At 42.9% G+C, this 14,797-nt stretch overlaps 2 pseudogenes across 2 annotated transcripts; both read left to right on the forward strand.

Annotated features, from left to right (window-relative positions):
* Positions 1-6,305: 6,305 nt before the first annotated feature.
* On the forward strand, positions 6,306-8,014 carry LOC149981222 (uncharacterized; annotated as a pseudogene). Its single transcript, XR_016483554.1, has one exon. The product of XR_016483554.1 is annotated as an uncharacterized LOC149981222 (transcript).
* A 426-nt stretch (positions 8,015-8,440) lies between these two features.
* On the forward strand, positions 8,441-11,782 carry LOC149981223 (uncharacterized; annotated as a pseudogene). Its single transcript, XR_016483276.1, has 4 exons — positions 8,441-8,528; positions 10,292-10,333; positions 10,692-10,785; positions 11,285-11,782. The product of XR_016483276.1 is annotated as an uncharacterized LOC149981223 (transcript).
* The last annotated feature ends 3,015 nt before the right edge of the window (positions 11,783-14,797 follow it).

The raw sequence follows: 14,797 nt of genomic DNA on the forward strand, positions 1-14,797 counted from the left end.
TGGTAGCAAAGATTTAGCACACGGACTACACATGAATGAGTTCGAAAATAAACGTACATAAACCGCAGAGTCCAAAATGTTGCCATATACCTTTTGTATTTTGTCGTTTGAGTTTAAACTGCTGGACGTCAACCGTACGATGAATGTAAAGATAATAAATGAACCAGCTAGCTATCGTTTCTTTATTAGTTATGGGCTCGAACCATCCGGTTTATAATTATGCCGGCCTGACAACATACAGAATATTTGGAAAAGTATTGAGATCCCTTGACTTTTCCCACATTTTGTTACATTACAAAAGCTTGATCTAAATTTTATTTTTATTTTTTACCCACATCAATCTACACACAATACCCCAAAATGACAAAGCAAAAACATGTTTTTAGAAATATTTGCAAATGTATTAAAAATAAAAAACAGAAATACCTTATTTATTTATGCTATGAGACTCGAAATTGAGGTCAGGTGCATCCTGTTTTCATTGATCCTCTTTGAGATGTTTCTACAACTTCATTGGAGTCCACCTGGGGCAAATTCAATTGATTGGACATGGTTTGGAAAGACATATACCTGTCTATATAAGGTTTCACAGTTGACAGTGCAAGTCAGAGCAAAAACCAAGCCATGAGGTCGAAGGAATTGTCTGTAGAGCTCCAAGACAGGATTGTGTCGAGGCACAGATCTGAGGGAGCGTACCAACAAATGGCTGCATCATTGAAGGTTCCCAAGAACACAGTGGCATCCATCATTCTTAAATGGAAGAAGTTTGGAACCACCAAAACTTCCTAGAGCTGGCCCGCCCGGCCAAACTGAAAAAATCGGGGGAGAAGGGCCTTGGTCAAGAACCTGATGGTCACTCTAGCAGAGCTCCAGAGTTCCTCTGTGGAGATGTGAGAACCTTCCAGAAGGACAACCATCTCTGCAGCACTCCACCAATCAGGCCTTTATAGTAGAGTGGCCAGACAGAAGCCAATCCTCAGTAAAAGGCACATGACAGCCCGCTAGGAGTTTGCTGAAAGGCACCTAAAGAACTCTCAGACCATGAGAAACAATATTCTCTAGCCTGAATGCCAAGCGTCACGTCTGAAGGAAACCTGGCACCATCCCTACGGTGAAGCATGGTGGTGGCAGCAATTTTTAAAAAATGCTGTGGGAATGTTTTCCAGCGGCAGGGACTGGGAGACTAGTCAGGATCGAGGGAAAGATGAACGGAGCTAAGTACAGAGAGATCCTTGATGAAAACCTGATCCAGAGTGTTTGTATAAAGACCATGGGACCACGCAGCCGTCATACCGCTCAAGAAGGAGATGCGTTCTGTCTCCTAGAGATGAACGTACTTTGGTGTGAAAAGCGCAACTCAATCCCAGAACAACAGCAAAGGACCTTGTGAAGATGCTGGAGGAAACAGGTACAAAAGTATCTGTATCCACAGTAAAGTCCTATATCGACATAACCTGAAAGGCCGCTCAGCAAGGAAGAAGCCAGTGCTAGTGCTCAAAATCCGCCATAAAAAAGCCAGACTACGGTTTGCAACTGCACATGGAGACAAAGATCATACTTTTTGGAGAAATGTCCTCTGGTCTGATGAAATAAAAATAGAACTGTTTGGCCATAATGACCATTGTTATGATTGGAGGATAAAGGGGGAGGCATGCAAGCCGAAGAACACCATCCCAACTGTGAAGCACAGGGGGTGGCAGCAGGATGTTGTGGGGGTGCTTTGCTGCAGGAGGGACTGGTGCACTTCACAAAATATATGCCATCATGAGGCAGGAACATTTTGTGGATTTATTGAAGCAACATCTCAAGACATCAGTCAGGAAGTTAAAGCTTGGTCGCAAATGGGTCTTCAAAATGGACAATGACCTCAAGCAAGTTGTGGCAAAATGGCCTAAGGACAACAAAATCAAGGTATTGGAGAGGCCATCACAAAGCCCTGACCACAATACTATAGAACATTTGTGGGCAGAACTTAGAAAGCGTGTGCGAGCAAGGAGGCCTACAAACCCAACTCAGTTACACCAGCTCTGTCAGGAGGAATGGGCCAAAATTCACCCAGCTTATTGTGGGAAGTGTGTGGAAGGCTACCTGAAACGTTTGACTCAAGTTAAACAATTTAAAGGCGATGCTACCAAATACTAATTGAGTGTTTGTAAACCTATGACCCACTGGGAATGTGATGAAAGAATTTAAAGTTGAAATAAATAATTCTCTCTACTATTATTCTGACATTTCACATTCTTAAAATAAAGTGGTGATTCTAACTGACCTAAGACAGGACATTTTTACGAGGATTAAATGTCAGGAATTGTGAAAAACTGAGTTTAAATGTATTTGGCTAAGGTGTATGTAAACTTCTGACTTCAACTGTAAACAAATGCAGTACCAGTCAAAAGTTTGGACAAACCTACTCATTCAAGGGTTTTTCTTTATTTTGGCTATTTTCTACATTGCTGATTAATAGTGAAGACATTAAAACTATGAAATAACACATATGGAATCATGTAGTAACCAAAAAAGTGTTTAAACAAATCAAAATTGATTTTATATTTAAATTCTTCAAAGTAGCCACCCTTTGCCTTGATGACAGCTTTGCACACTCTTGGCATTCTCTCAACCAGCTTCATGAGGAATGCTTTTCCAACAGTCTTGAAGGAGTTCCCACATATGCTGAGCACTTGGGTTGAGGTCGGGTGATTGTGGAGGCCAGGACATCTGATGTAGCACTCCATCACTCCCCATCTTTGTCAAATAGCCCCTACACAGCCTGGAGGTGTGTTTTGGGTCATTGTCCTGTTGAAAAACAAAGGATAGTCCCACTAAGCGGCAAACCAGATGGGATGGCGTATCTCTGCAGAATACTGTGGTAGCCATGCTGGTTAAGTGTGCATTGAATTCTAAATAAATCACAGACAGTGTCACCAGCAAAGCACCACCACACCATCACACCTCCTCCTCCATGCTTAATTTTCTTCTAGATCATGGTGGGAACCACACATGCGGAGGTCATCCGTTCACCTACTCTGCATCTCACAAAGACACGGCGGTTGGAACCAAAAATCTCAAATTTGGACTCATCAGACAAATGGACAGATTTCCACCAGTCTAATGTCCATTGCTCATGTTTCTTGGCCCAAGCAAGTCTCTTATTATTATTTGTGTCCTACAGTAGTGGTTTCTTTGCAGCTATTTGACCATGAAGGCCTGATTCACGCAGTCTCCTCTGAACAGTAGATGTTGAGATGTGTCTGTTACTTGAACTCTGTGAAGCATTTATTTGGGTTGCAATTTCTGAGGCTGGTAACTCTAATGAATGTATCCCCTGCAGCAGAGGAAACTCTGGGTCTTCCTTTCCTGTGGCGGTCCTCATGAGAGCCAGTTTCATCATAGCACTTGATGGGTTTTGCGACTGCACTTGAAGAAACTTTCAAAGTTCTAGAAATGTTCCGTATTGACTGACATTCATGTCTTGAAGTAATGATGGTCTGTCGTTTCTCTTTGCTTATTTGAGCTGTTCTTGACATAATATGGACTTGGTCTTTCACCAAATAGGTCTGTATGCCACTCCTACCTTGTCACAACACAACTGATTGGCTCAAACGCATTAAGTAGGAAATAAATTCCACAAATTAACTTTTAACAAGTCACACCTGTTAATTGAAATGCATTCCAGGTGACTACTTCATGAAGCTGGTTGTGAGATGCCAAGAGTGAGCAAAGCTGTCATTAAGGGTGGCAACATTGAAGAATCGCAAATACAAAATATACTTAGATTTTTTTTAAACACTTTTTTTGGTTACTACATGGTTCGATATGTGTTATTTCATAGTTCTCATATCTTAACAATTATTCCACAATGTAGAAAAAAATAATAAAATAAGAGCCCCTTGAATGAGTAGGTGTGTCCAAACTTTTGACTGGTACTGTATTCATCACAAAAATATATTTTTTTAGTTGATGCTGCCTAATTATTTGCCTTATTTTACTCTACTTGTATTTCTGGAGTAGTTCTTACCAAAACCCTTTTCCTATTTCAGTGCACGCGACGCAAGCCTATGTTTATGCCGGCCTGACAACATTTGACATGGCAGATATCTATGGACCAGCAGAGGAGATTTTTGGACACTTCAACAGCCAGGTATGAGTTAGAATCATTGTTATTGTAAGCCACATAAACTCCAGGTTATGAACCTATTGGTTTGAAAGTGAATGTGAAGTAAAAAATAAATAAAAAAAAATAATAAACATCTTATGAACATTGATAATAGATCTGTATGCAAGTGGAGTAGCACCCCTGAATAGGCACAAGAGGGAGCTAATGTAGCACTGTTGGTATTGGGTGGTGGAGCCGCTCAGTCTCGCACTCAAGTCAAGGGAGAGATGGGTATGGAAAATCAGTCAATTCTCTCTCACTCATAGACACACATGAATAAGCCCACACACATGAAACTAAGACTCCCTTACACATGGAGCCATAGTCATACACACACGGACAGATTCACAACTACCATTGTTTTTAATATGATATTTTCTTTTGCATTGCCCAGGCAGGCTGCATCTTGCACAGTTTTGACAGCCTAATGGCATAGACAGACGCCCTGAGTCAATCATCTAGAATAATGTCCTCTGAGAACGTATCCCAACAAAACCTCTCTCTGAGGAATCACCTTCATTATCACACTGTATAACTGGACAGATGGTTCCTAACGTCTAACTGTAAAGTATCTGAGATCTTTGAGGGGATTATGTGGATTGAGGATATTATTCTACATAGTGATGTACACCCAGACAACAAGTAAATGTAGTGGATATACCGGAGGGTGTGAATTTAGGGAATGCATTTCAAAGTGTCTAGTCACAGACGGAGCAGATTCTAATTGTAGCATTCTGTTTTCTAGGTGAAATTGAAAACCAGCGGTGTAACCCTTCATGGTTTGACTAAATGGGTGCCTCGACCTGGACCAATGGACCGCAAGGTGAGTCTTAAATAGAGACTAGTGTGGGCAAAATCATGCTACAAGTTCCCCACCATCCAGTAAAATCTGAACGCTACATACTCATAGGTGCCTGAGTAATGGAGCAAATGGAGCAGCTGCATCCCCACTTTCAAAATAGGGGTGCAAAACTAATGTTTTTGCACCCCTTTTTTACCAGTTAAAGTATAATGATCCATTGGGTAATTTGTCATTTTCAAGGATTAATAATAATTTGAGCTAGTCCGTGTTAAAATCGATATGGCCATTTTATATATTATATACTGAACCAAAATATAAACGCAACATCTAAAGTGTTGGTCCCATTTTTCATGTGCTGAAATGAAAGATCTCAGAAATGTTCCATATGCACAAAAAGCTTATTTCTCTCAATTTTTGTGCATCCCTGTTAGTGAGAATTTCTCCTTTGCCTAGATAATCTATCTGCCTGACAGGTGTGGCATATCAAGAAGCTGATTAAACAGCGTGATCATTACACAGGTGCATATTGTGCTGGGGACAATAAAAGGCTACTCTAAAATGTGCAGCTTTCTCACACAACACAATGCCACAGATGTCTCAAGTTTTGAGAGAGTGTACAATTGGCATGCTGACTACAGGAATGTCCAAAAAAGCTGTTGCCAGATCATTTAATGTTAATTTCTCTACCATAAGCCGCCTCCAGCGTCTTTTTAGAGAATTTGGCAGGTCATCCAACCGACCTCACACCCGCAGACCACTTGTAACCACGCCAGCTCAGGACCTCCACATCCAGCATCTTCACCTGTAGGATCGTCTGAGGAGGGTGCCGAGTAGTATTTCTGTCTGTAATAAAGCCCTTTTGTGCAAAAAAAAACCAAATTCTGATTGGCTGGGCCTGACTCCCCAGTGGGTGCGCCCCTGTGAAATCCATAGGTTAGGGCCTAATGAATTTATTTCAGTTGACTGATTTTCCTCTATGAACTGTAACTCAGTAAAATCTTTGAAATTGTTGCATGTTGCATTTTATATTTTTGTTCAGTACATATAATAATTAACAGATTGCATTTTGCAGCCCCTCCCCCCCTCGCCAAGGTTTTGCCCACTCGAAAGTGTTGCTTCGCTCCCGCGCGCCACTGTTTTGGTTCAGTGCAGTTAGAAAGCACTGTTTTACCACTTGTTTTTCAAATGAAAAGGCACTTGCAAAATGTTTTTTTTAAAATCTATTTTGTTGTGCTGTTTTTACATTTGTATTTTGTTTTATGGTGTTACATATAATTTGAGCTACGGGCACCACAAGCATATTTTGTCATTTCACTTTGCCTGGAAGAACCATGATGGTGAACACGGGCATGTCTGATTAGGCGTCGCTGTTTCGCAGCCTCTGGGGAAAATCCCAATTGCTCGCATCCTCGCCTCCTCAAAATCCTTGTAAATGGGCATCTGTCAAAAGCAGTGGGAGTACACTGCGGCGTCCGTCAGGGCTGTCCGTTATCTCCCCTTCTGTTCGTGGCCTGTATTGAACCACTGGCACAGGTCTTGAGAAGGGACCAAGGGATCAGTGGGGTGGGTATCCCGGGGAGTGGGGGGATGACCGCTAAGTGCGTCTTTTACATGGACGACGTCAACATTTTATGTACCGACCTTTTATCCGTCGACAGGACTCTGGACAGGACTGACTGGTACGGACAAGCCTCTGGGGCGAGACTGAACAGAGACAAGACAGAGGCCCAATTCTTCGGACCGTGGGCAGACCCAGACTTGACCAGACTACCTCTGACAGTTAAACTGACGGACATAAGGGTACTGGGGGTAAAGTTTGACCGGGGGGGAGGAGGGAGCGGTAACTGGAGTGGAATCCTGGGGACGGTAAGACAGAGACTGGGTTTTTGGGGACTACGACAGCTGACTTTTGAGGGCAAGGTTTTAATCATTAAAGCTGTGATTTTACCTGTGCTTTTATTAATCAGTTCTGTTTTTATCCCCCCTCGAAGGAGTATTTTAGACCTGGAGCGGATGCTTTTTTACTTCCTGTGGGGAAGCAAGTGGGAGAGGCTGAGGAGGGAGGTAGTCAAGAGGCCCAGGTCCAAGGGGGGGAAAGGCTTGCCTGACCTCTACTTGTTCCTGGGCAGCCGCTACACAGCGTTACATCTGACTCTTGCCACCTCCCCGGTCAACAACAAGACCCAGGCCCTCGCACGGTTCTGGCTGGGATCTTACCTCAGGACTCTGAGGCTGATCCCAGTCGACCTGCGAGCCCCAGTCTCTTTCCTGCTACCCCCGCACTACGTCCAGCTCCAGAAGTTTTTAAGACATTTTAAACTGGAAAAAGAAACAGTCACGGTCTTAACAAAACACCGCTCTCTTCTCTCTCTTGTGCAGGATCGGGAACCAGTGTGTCCAGTGCGTGGGCTCGCTATAGGTGAGCCCACAACGGTTTGGCGCAACGTGGCCCATCCTGCTCTCCTGAATCGGCATCGGGACCTGTCCTGGATGGTCGCCCACGAGATCCTCCCGGGTCAGGGCCGTTATGCACTCACGGGGCATGGCAAGGACATCCGCGTGCCCCCGACCAGGCTGCGGCCAAGAAGAGTCGGTGAGGCACATGCTCTGGGAGTGCAGAGCCGCCAGGGACCTGTGGAAGGAAGCAGGCCCCCTGATCACCTCGTGTCTGCCAGCAGGGAAGGACCTAACACCTCAGCTCGTGCTGTATGGGGTGGGCCGAAGGCCCATTCCATCGAAGGCCTTCACCAAGCTCTGGCCCACCCTCACGTGCCTGAAGGAAGCACTGTGGTCCTCCCGTAACCTGCTGGTAGCAAAAAACGTAGAGACCACCCCCCAGGCAGTGGCCATGGTAGCCACGGAAGCCCTGGGGTGGTACGGAAGGAAGGGGGCCTCGACCCCAGGCGAAGGGTCCCCCACAACACCCTAGGTCCCGGCGGCCACGGCCTGACAGCGCTGCGGCGCCTAGGGCGATGCGCCTAGGGGAGGGATCTCCTCTGGGCCCCGAAGGACGGGACGATGATCTATTCAGAGGAGCAGGATGAGGTGAGCTTGATAAAGACTCACCCCGCTCCTGTACAAGGGACTGAAGACAGCCTTTTAACAAAGTGGCTTTTTAACATGTTTTTTCATGTCTTAAAAATGTTTTACCTTTGTTAGATCATTAGTACACATTTTAAATGGCTTTTACAGATTTGATGTTTTTTACAAGGAAAGTACTTTTATCCATGGTTGTTTTCATTGGTTTTAACAACATGTACTTTTTAACAAATTTAAATGTAACTTTCAAATGCTGTGTTTTATGCTTTGTTGCCGTTTTTATGTGTATCAATTATGTAAAAAATGTATGAGCTGTTTTTAAAGGAAATGTGTCAATAAAACTTTTCAAAAAAAAAACAAAAAAAAAGAAGAAATTGGCGAAGATGATCAGAGGGGGGCGGGACCTCTGGCTTTCTCATCCAATGTGTTTTGAGAAGGAGGCGAGGAGAGAGGACGCGAGGAGTATGCAATTGAGATTCTCCCACTGGTTACACCTTTGCGGAAACTGCACGCGAGCTGTCAATGTAGGAGCTTGTAAGTAAATACGGAGATATAATCAGTAGGCCTAATGCTACATGATTAAATATGTGAAAATGTTTAAGGCCAGGCACCACAGGCTGAAATGACATTTTTGCATCTACCTATCAGTTTTGAGATTTGTTGGTATTTTGGTCGATTTAATATTATTATTTTCAAAAAGTAACCAAAAAATGTCAAACTTGATGATAATTTGTTTTCTTCAGTTTATCATACTACCGTCATCAACATTTTAATACATTTTTACTTTAAAATGGACTCATCAATAATTTCAAAGCTCTCTACATTGAATTACACATTTCAAAGCCCATTTCACAGAGAATGTTACAAACTGGACTACATTTAGTAAATTACTTTGAAGAGATGGTGATTGGGTCTAAATGGGCTTTGGTCTTTTGGTAGTCTTAATTCAGTTTAAACCCTACTTGTCTTCAACTGGTATTTCCCAAAAGTCAGACTCTTCCCACATGCCAACTCCTTTTTCTCAGCTTCATCTGCATTCACCAAACGTCATGGCACGTACCTCCCCTCTATCACCAACCCCCGGGGTAGACCTCCTTGGATACCACAATGTGAACATAATTTATGACCAAATTTAAATGCAAAACTCCAGTTTGCATTTTCAAGTTGACAGTTCTTGTTCAATGCCCAAGGGGCGTAGGCATGGGTGGACACAAGATGGCCCCCACCCCTGTGTCAGACACATCTGTCTGGACCAGGAGGGGTTTGGAGAAGTGCGGGTTGACGAGTACCAGGTGCGAACACAACGCTTCCTTTAGGGTCTGGAACGCCGCCTCTGTGTCCTCCGTTCATCGCACCATCTGGGGTAGTCGATTGTTAACAAGAAATGTGTGGAGTGGTTGAAAAAGGAGTTTTAATGACTCCAACCTAAGTGTATGTAAACTTCTGACTTCAACTGTATATCTTTAGATTTTTGTAACACTTTTTTTGTTACTACATGATTCCATATGTGTTATTTCATAGTTTTGATGTCTTCACTATTATTCTACAATGTTGACAATAGTAAAAATAAAGAAAAACCCTTGAATTTGTAGGTGTGTCCAAACTTTGGACTGGTACTGTATATATATTTTTCTATTGTAAATTATTTAAAAAAAATTTCTCCCCCACTTTCAGACAAAGTCAGGCGCCCATGTACATACTGTATTATCACACCCACCAATTAAAACCACTTGAAAGCAATGTTTCTCAGGACAACTCTCAGCTCTGTGAGAAACACCCAATACAACTGGGAACTCAATAGTTTTTTATGTATTGGTGACACACACATATTTAGCAGACGTTAGAGTGAAATGCTTGTGTTCCTACTGTAGCTCCAACAGTGCAGTAGTATCTAACAATTCACAACAATACACACACATCTAAATGTAAAATAATGGAATTAAGAAATATGTAAATATTTGGACGAGCAATGTTTTCAGGTCAGCCTTTTCTCATTCAAGTATTTGTGTAAATTCTTTACAATAGTGTCATTGACTAAAATACAGTAGAATACAGAATTTACATATGAAAGGAGTAAAGCAGTATGTGAACATTATTAAAGTGACCATTGACTAAAATACAGTAGAATACAGTATTTACATATGAAAGGAGTAAAGCAGTATGTGAACTTTATTAAAGTGAACATTGATTCGACCAGTGAATGAGATTCGAAAAACTCTGGATTCTTTCTAGAGCTCCAACTTTACGACCTAAATTTCACTGACCTCATGATTTGACCTCGTTTTTTTTTCTTCCAGAGTTCCCAGTTGTCATGAAAGCACCATGACCATCAGATGCAGGTACCATCAGTCCAGTAAAATAAAAAATCTAATTATTTGCAAATTATTTCAATTTATGCTCAGCTGTGCCTCGCAAGTGCTACAGCAAATGATCTATTTTGTTATCAAAGCTTGAATTTGAAATATAATATGGTCTGATTAACAATATTGGCAGGCCAATCATAGAGCCAATATGCTGTGATATTATATTAAGCCTACTGCCCAAACCTCATTCCTACATGACAGTTTTTATTAGGTTAATGTTCTTTTTTTGAAGTCAAGTTGCTAAAACAAATCTGAGCGGTAGACGTCTGCTTGCTTTTTGACAGCGAAAGAGATAATGACCCCGAAAAAGTTGGTGACCACTGTTTCCTTCCAGGTGCAGTACTCCCTGATCGACCAGCGGCCCGCTGCTAAGGTGGAGGCTGTCTGCCTGTCTCACGACATCCAGCTACTGACCTACGGAACTCTGGGTGAGGATAGGTCAGAGGTCATGGGGGATTAGGTCATCACAGCCACTCCTACTGGAGCTACTTGGCTGCTCTAGATCGTCATGGTTGAGCCACTGCACTGAGAGAGTCAGTGGTGAAGGGTTGGGTTAGGTCCCAGTTAGCCTGGTCCAGGTCTGTATGGGTTTTTAGCCAACCCTTCTGATCTACAGACCAGGCTAGGTCACAGTTACTGTTGCAACCTCATTAACCGGTTATTGTCAGTTTCTTAGTGTTAGCGATTAGAGAAATACTTTCCATATTGACTCTCTTGCCATGTGGGGTGTAGTGATATAAAATGGTGGAGTTCTAAGATGGAGTCCAGACTGATGAAGCTGTTTCTCTGCCGCCCTGTTCACCCTATTCTATGTATTTCCCGCTGTTCCTCTTTCCTGATCTTTACCATTTCTCTCTTTCTGTATCCACCCCCTCCCCTTCCATCTTTTTAAACCTCCATCTCTCTGTCCCCCCCTCTATCTCTCAGCCGGTGGTCTACTCTCAGAGCGCTATCTAGGGAAGGCAGAGCCTACAAGCAGGGCAGAGCTCAACAACGCCTCCCTCAGTAAGTACAAGAACATGATTGACAGCTGTGGAGGATGGGGGCTGTTCCAGGAGCTGCTGGTTGCCTTGGAGACGGTCACCAGGGGCCACGGCTGCTCCATCGCCAACGTGGCTACCCACTACGTCCTGGACCGGCCTGCTGTGGGTGGAGTCATCGTGGGCTGTCATCTCGGTGTTGCCGGGGCAGAACACAGAGGACAGCCTCCACGGCTGCAGCCCAGAATTGGAACTCACGGCGCAAGACCTGCGCACCATCGATGGTGTGGTGCAGCGCTCGCGTGACCTCATGAGCCTCATCGGAGACTGGAGACGAGTACAGGAACTAGAGGAGAATGGAGAGGATGGACCAGATCTCACCCATCTACACACAATACCCCATGACAAATTGAAAACATGTTTTTAGAAATGTTAGCAAATTTATTGAAAATGAAATACTAATATCTAATTTACATAGGTATTCACACCCGAGTCAATAAATGTTATAATTTTTTTACCTTTACTAAACGAGGCAAGTCGGTTAAGAACAATTTCTTATTTACAATGACGGCCTACCCTGGCCAAATCTTTGGCAGCGATTCCAGCTGTGAGTCTTCTGGGTAAGTCTCTAAGACATTTGCACACCTGGATTGTACAATATTTGCACAGCATTCTTTGTAAAATTTGTCAAGCTCCGTCAAGTTGGTTGTTGATCAATCCAAGACAGCCATTTAAGTCTTGCCATAGATTTCCAAGGCCATTTTAAGTCAAAATTGTACCTAGGCCTCTCAGGAAAATTCAATGTAATCTTGTTAAGTGTATATTTGGCCTTGTGTTTTAGGCTATTGTCCTGCTGAAAGTTTAAAAAAAATTTTTTTAGGATAAAAAGAAACGGAATAAAACTCCCTAGTCTTTGTTGATGACAGGCATACCCATAACATGATGCAGCCAGCATATGTGAAAATATGAAGAGTGGTACTCAGTGATTTGCCTCAAACATACAACACTTTGTATTCAGGACATAGTTCATTTCTTTGCCAAAAATGTTGCAGTTTTACTTTAGTGCCTTATTGCAAACAGGATGCATGTTTTGGAATATTTGTATTCTGTACAGGCTTCCTTCTTTTCACTGCCATTTAGGTTAGTATTGTGGGGTAACTACAATGTTGTTGATCCATCCTCAGTTTCTCCTATCACAGCCATTAAAATCTGAAACTGTATTAAAGTCACCATTGGCCTCCAGGTGAAATCCCTGAGCAGTTTCCTTCCTCTCCGGCTACTGAGTTAGGAAGGACACCTGTAACATTGTAGTGACCGGGTGTATTGATACACCATCCAAAGTGTAATTAATAACTTCACCATGCTCAAAGGGATATTCAACGTCTGCTTATTTAATTACATTCTTTACCCATCTACCAATAGGTACCACCCTTTGCGAAACATTGGAAAACCTCCCTGGTCTTTGTGGTTGAATCTGTGTTTGAAATTCACTGCTCGACTGAGCAACCTTAAATATAATTGTATGTGTGGGGTACAGAGATGAGGTAGTCATTCAAAAATCATGTTAAACACTATTATTGCAACTTATTATGTGACTTGTTCAGCACATTTTTATTCCTGAACTTATTTAGGCTTGCCATAACAAAGGGGGTTGCATACTTATTGACTCAAGACATTTCAGCTTTTAATTTTTTATTAATTTCTAAACATTTCTAAAAACATCATTCCACTTTGGCTTAATGGGGTATTGTGTGTAGGCCAGTGACACACAATCTCCATGTGATCCATTTTAAATTCAGGCAGTATCACAACAAAATGTGGATAATGTCAAGGGGTGTGCACACTTTCTGAAGCTCTATTTGTGATATTTTACCTTGCCTCGCTGGCTTGCTTGGTAAACAATACTCATCTGCGATGTAATGTAGACGATAATCATCTGATTATGTGTTTAACTTACACAAGCTGCATTTTAAGTTGCATGTGATCATATCCGCTGCTATGTACAGTCGTGAACAAAAGTTTTGAGAACGACACAAATATTAATTTCAAAGTTCGCTGCTTCAGTGTCTTTGGATATTTGTGGCAGATGCTACTATGGAATACTGAAGTATAATTACAAGAATTTCACAAGTGTCAAAGGCTTTTATTGAGAATTACATGAAGTTGATGCAAAGAGTCAATATTTGCAGTGTTGGCCCTTCTTTTTCAAGACCTCTGCAATCCGCCCTGGCATGTGGTCAATTAACTTCTGGGCAACACCCTGACTCATGGCAGCCCATTCTTGCATAATAAATGCTTGGAGTTTGTCAGAATTTGTGGGGTTTTGTTTGTCCACCCGCCTCTTGAGGATTGACCACAAGTCTTCAATGGGATTAAGGTCTGGGGAGTTTCCTGGCCATGGACCCAAAATATCAATGTTTTGTTCCCCAAGCCACATAGTTATCACTTTTGCCTTATGGCAAGGTGCTCCATCATGCTGGAAAAGGCATTGTTCATCACCAAACTGTTACTGAATGGTTGGGAGAAGTTGCTCTCGTAGGAAGTGTTGGTACCATTCTTTATTCATGGCTGTGTTCTTAGGCAAAATTGTGAATGAGCCCACTCCCTTGGCTGAGAAGCAACCCCACACATGAATGGTCTCAGGATGCTTTACTGTTGGCATGACACAGGACTGATGGTAGCGCTCACCTTGTCTTCTCCAGACAAGCTTTTTTCTGGATGCCCCAAACAATCGGAAAGGGGATTCATCAGAGAAATTGACTTTACCCCAGTCCTCAGCAGTCCAATCCCTGTACCCTTTGCAGAATATCAGTCTGTCCCTGATGTTTTTCCTGGAGATAAGTGGCTTCTTTGCTGCCCTTCTTGACACGAGGCCATCCTCCAAAAGTCTTCGCCTCACTGTGTGTACAGATATACTCACACCTGCCTGCTGCCATTCCTGAGCAAGCTCTATACTGGTGGTGCCCCGATCCCGTAGCTGAATCAACTTTAGGAGACGGACCTGGCGCTTGCTGGACTTTCTCGGGTGCCCTGAAGCCTTCTTCACAACAATTGAACTGCTGTCCTTGAAGTTCTTGATGATCCGAAAAAAGGTGCAATCTTACTGGCAGCAATATCCTTGCCTGTGAAGCCCCTTTTTGTTTAAAGCAATGATGACGGCACGTGTTTCCTTGCAGGGAACCATGGTTGACAGAGGAAGAACAATGATTCCAAGCACCACCCTCCATTTGAAGCTTCCAGTCTGTTATTCAAACTCAATCAGCATGACAGAGTGATCTCCAGCCTTGTCCTCATCAACACTCACATCTGTATTAACGAGAGAATCACTGACATGATGTCAGCTGGTCCTTTTGTGGCAGGGCTGAAATGCAGTGGAAATGTTTTTGGGGGATTCAGTTCATTTGCATGGCAAAGAGGGACTTTGCAATTAATTGCAAAATATTCTAGAGTATATGCAAAT

The sequence above is a fragment of the Oncorhynchus mykiss genome, chromosome 9 (genome assembly GCF_057628025.1).
Source record: "Oncorhynchus mykiss isolate SJ-2025 chromosome 9, ASM5762802v1, whole genome shotgun sequence".
NCBI lineage: Eukaryota > Metazoa > Chordata > Actinopteri > Salmoniformes > Salmonidae > Oncorhynchus > Oncorhynchus mykiss.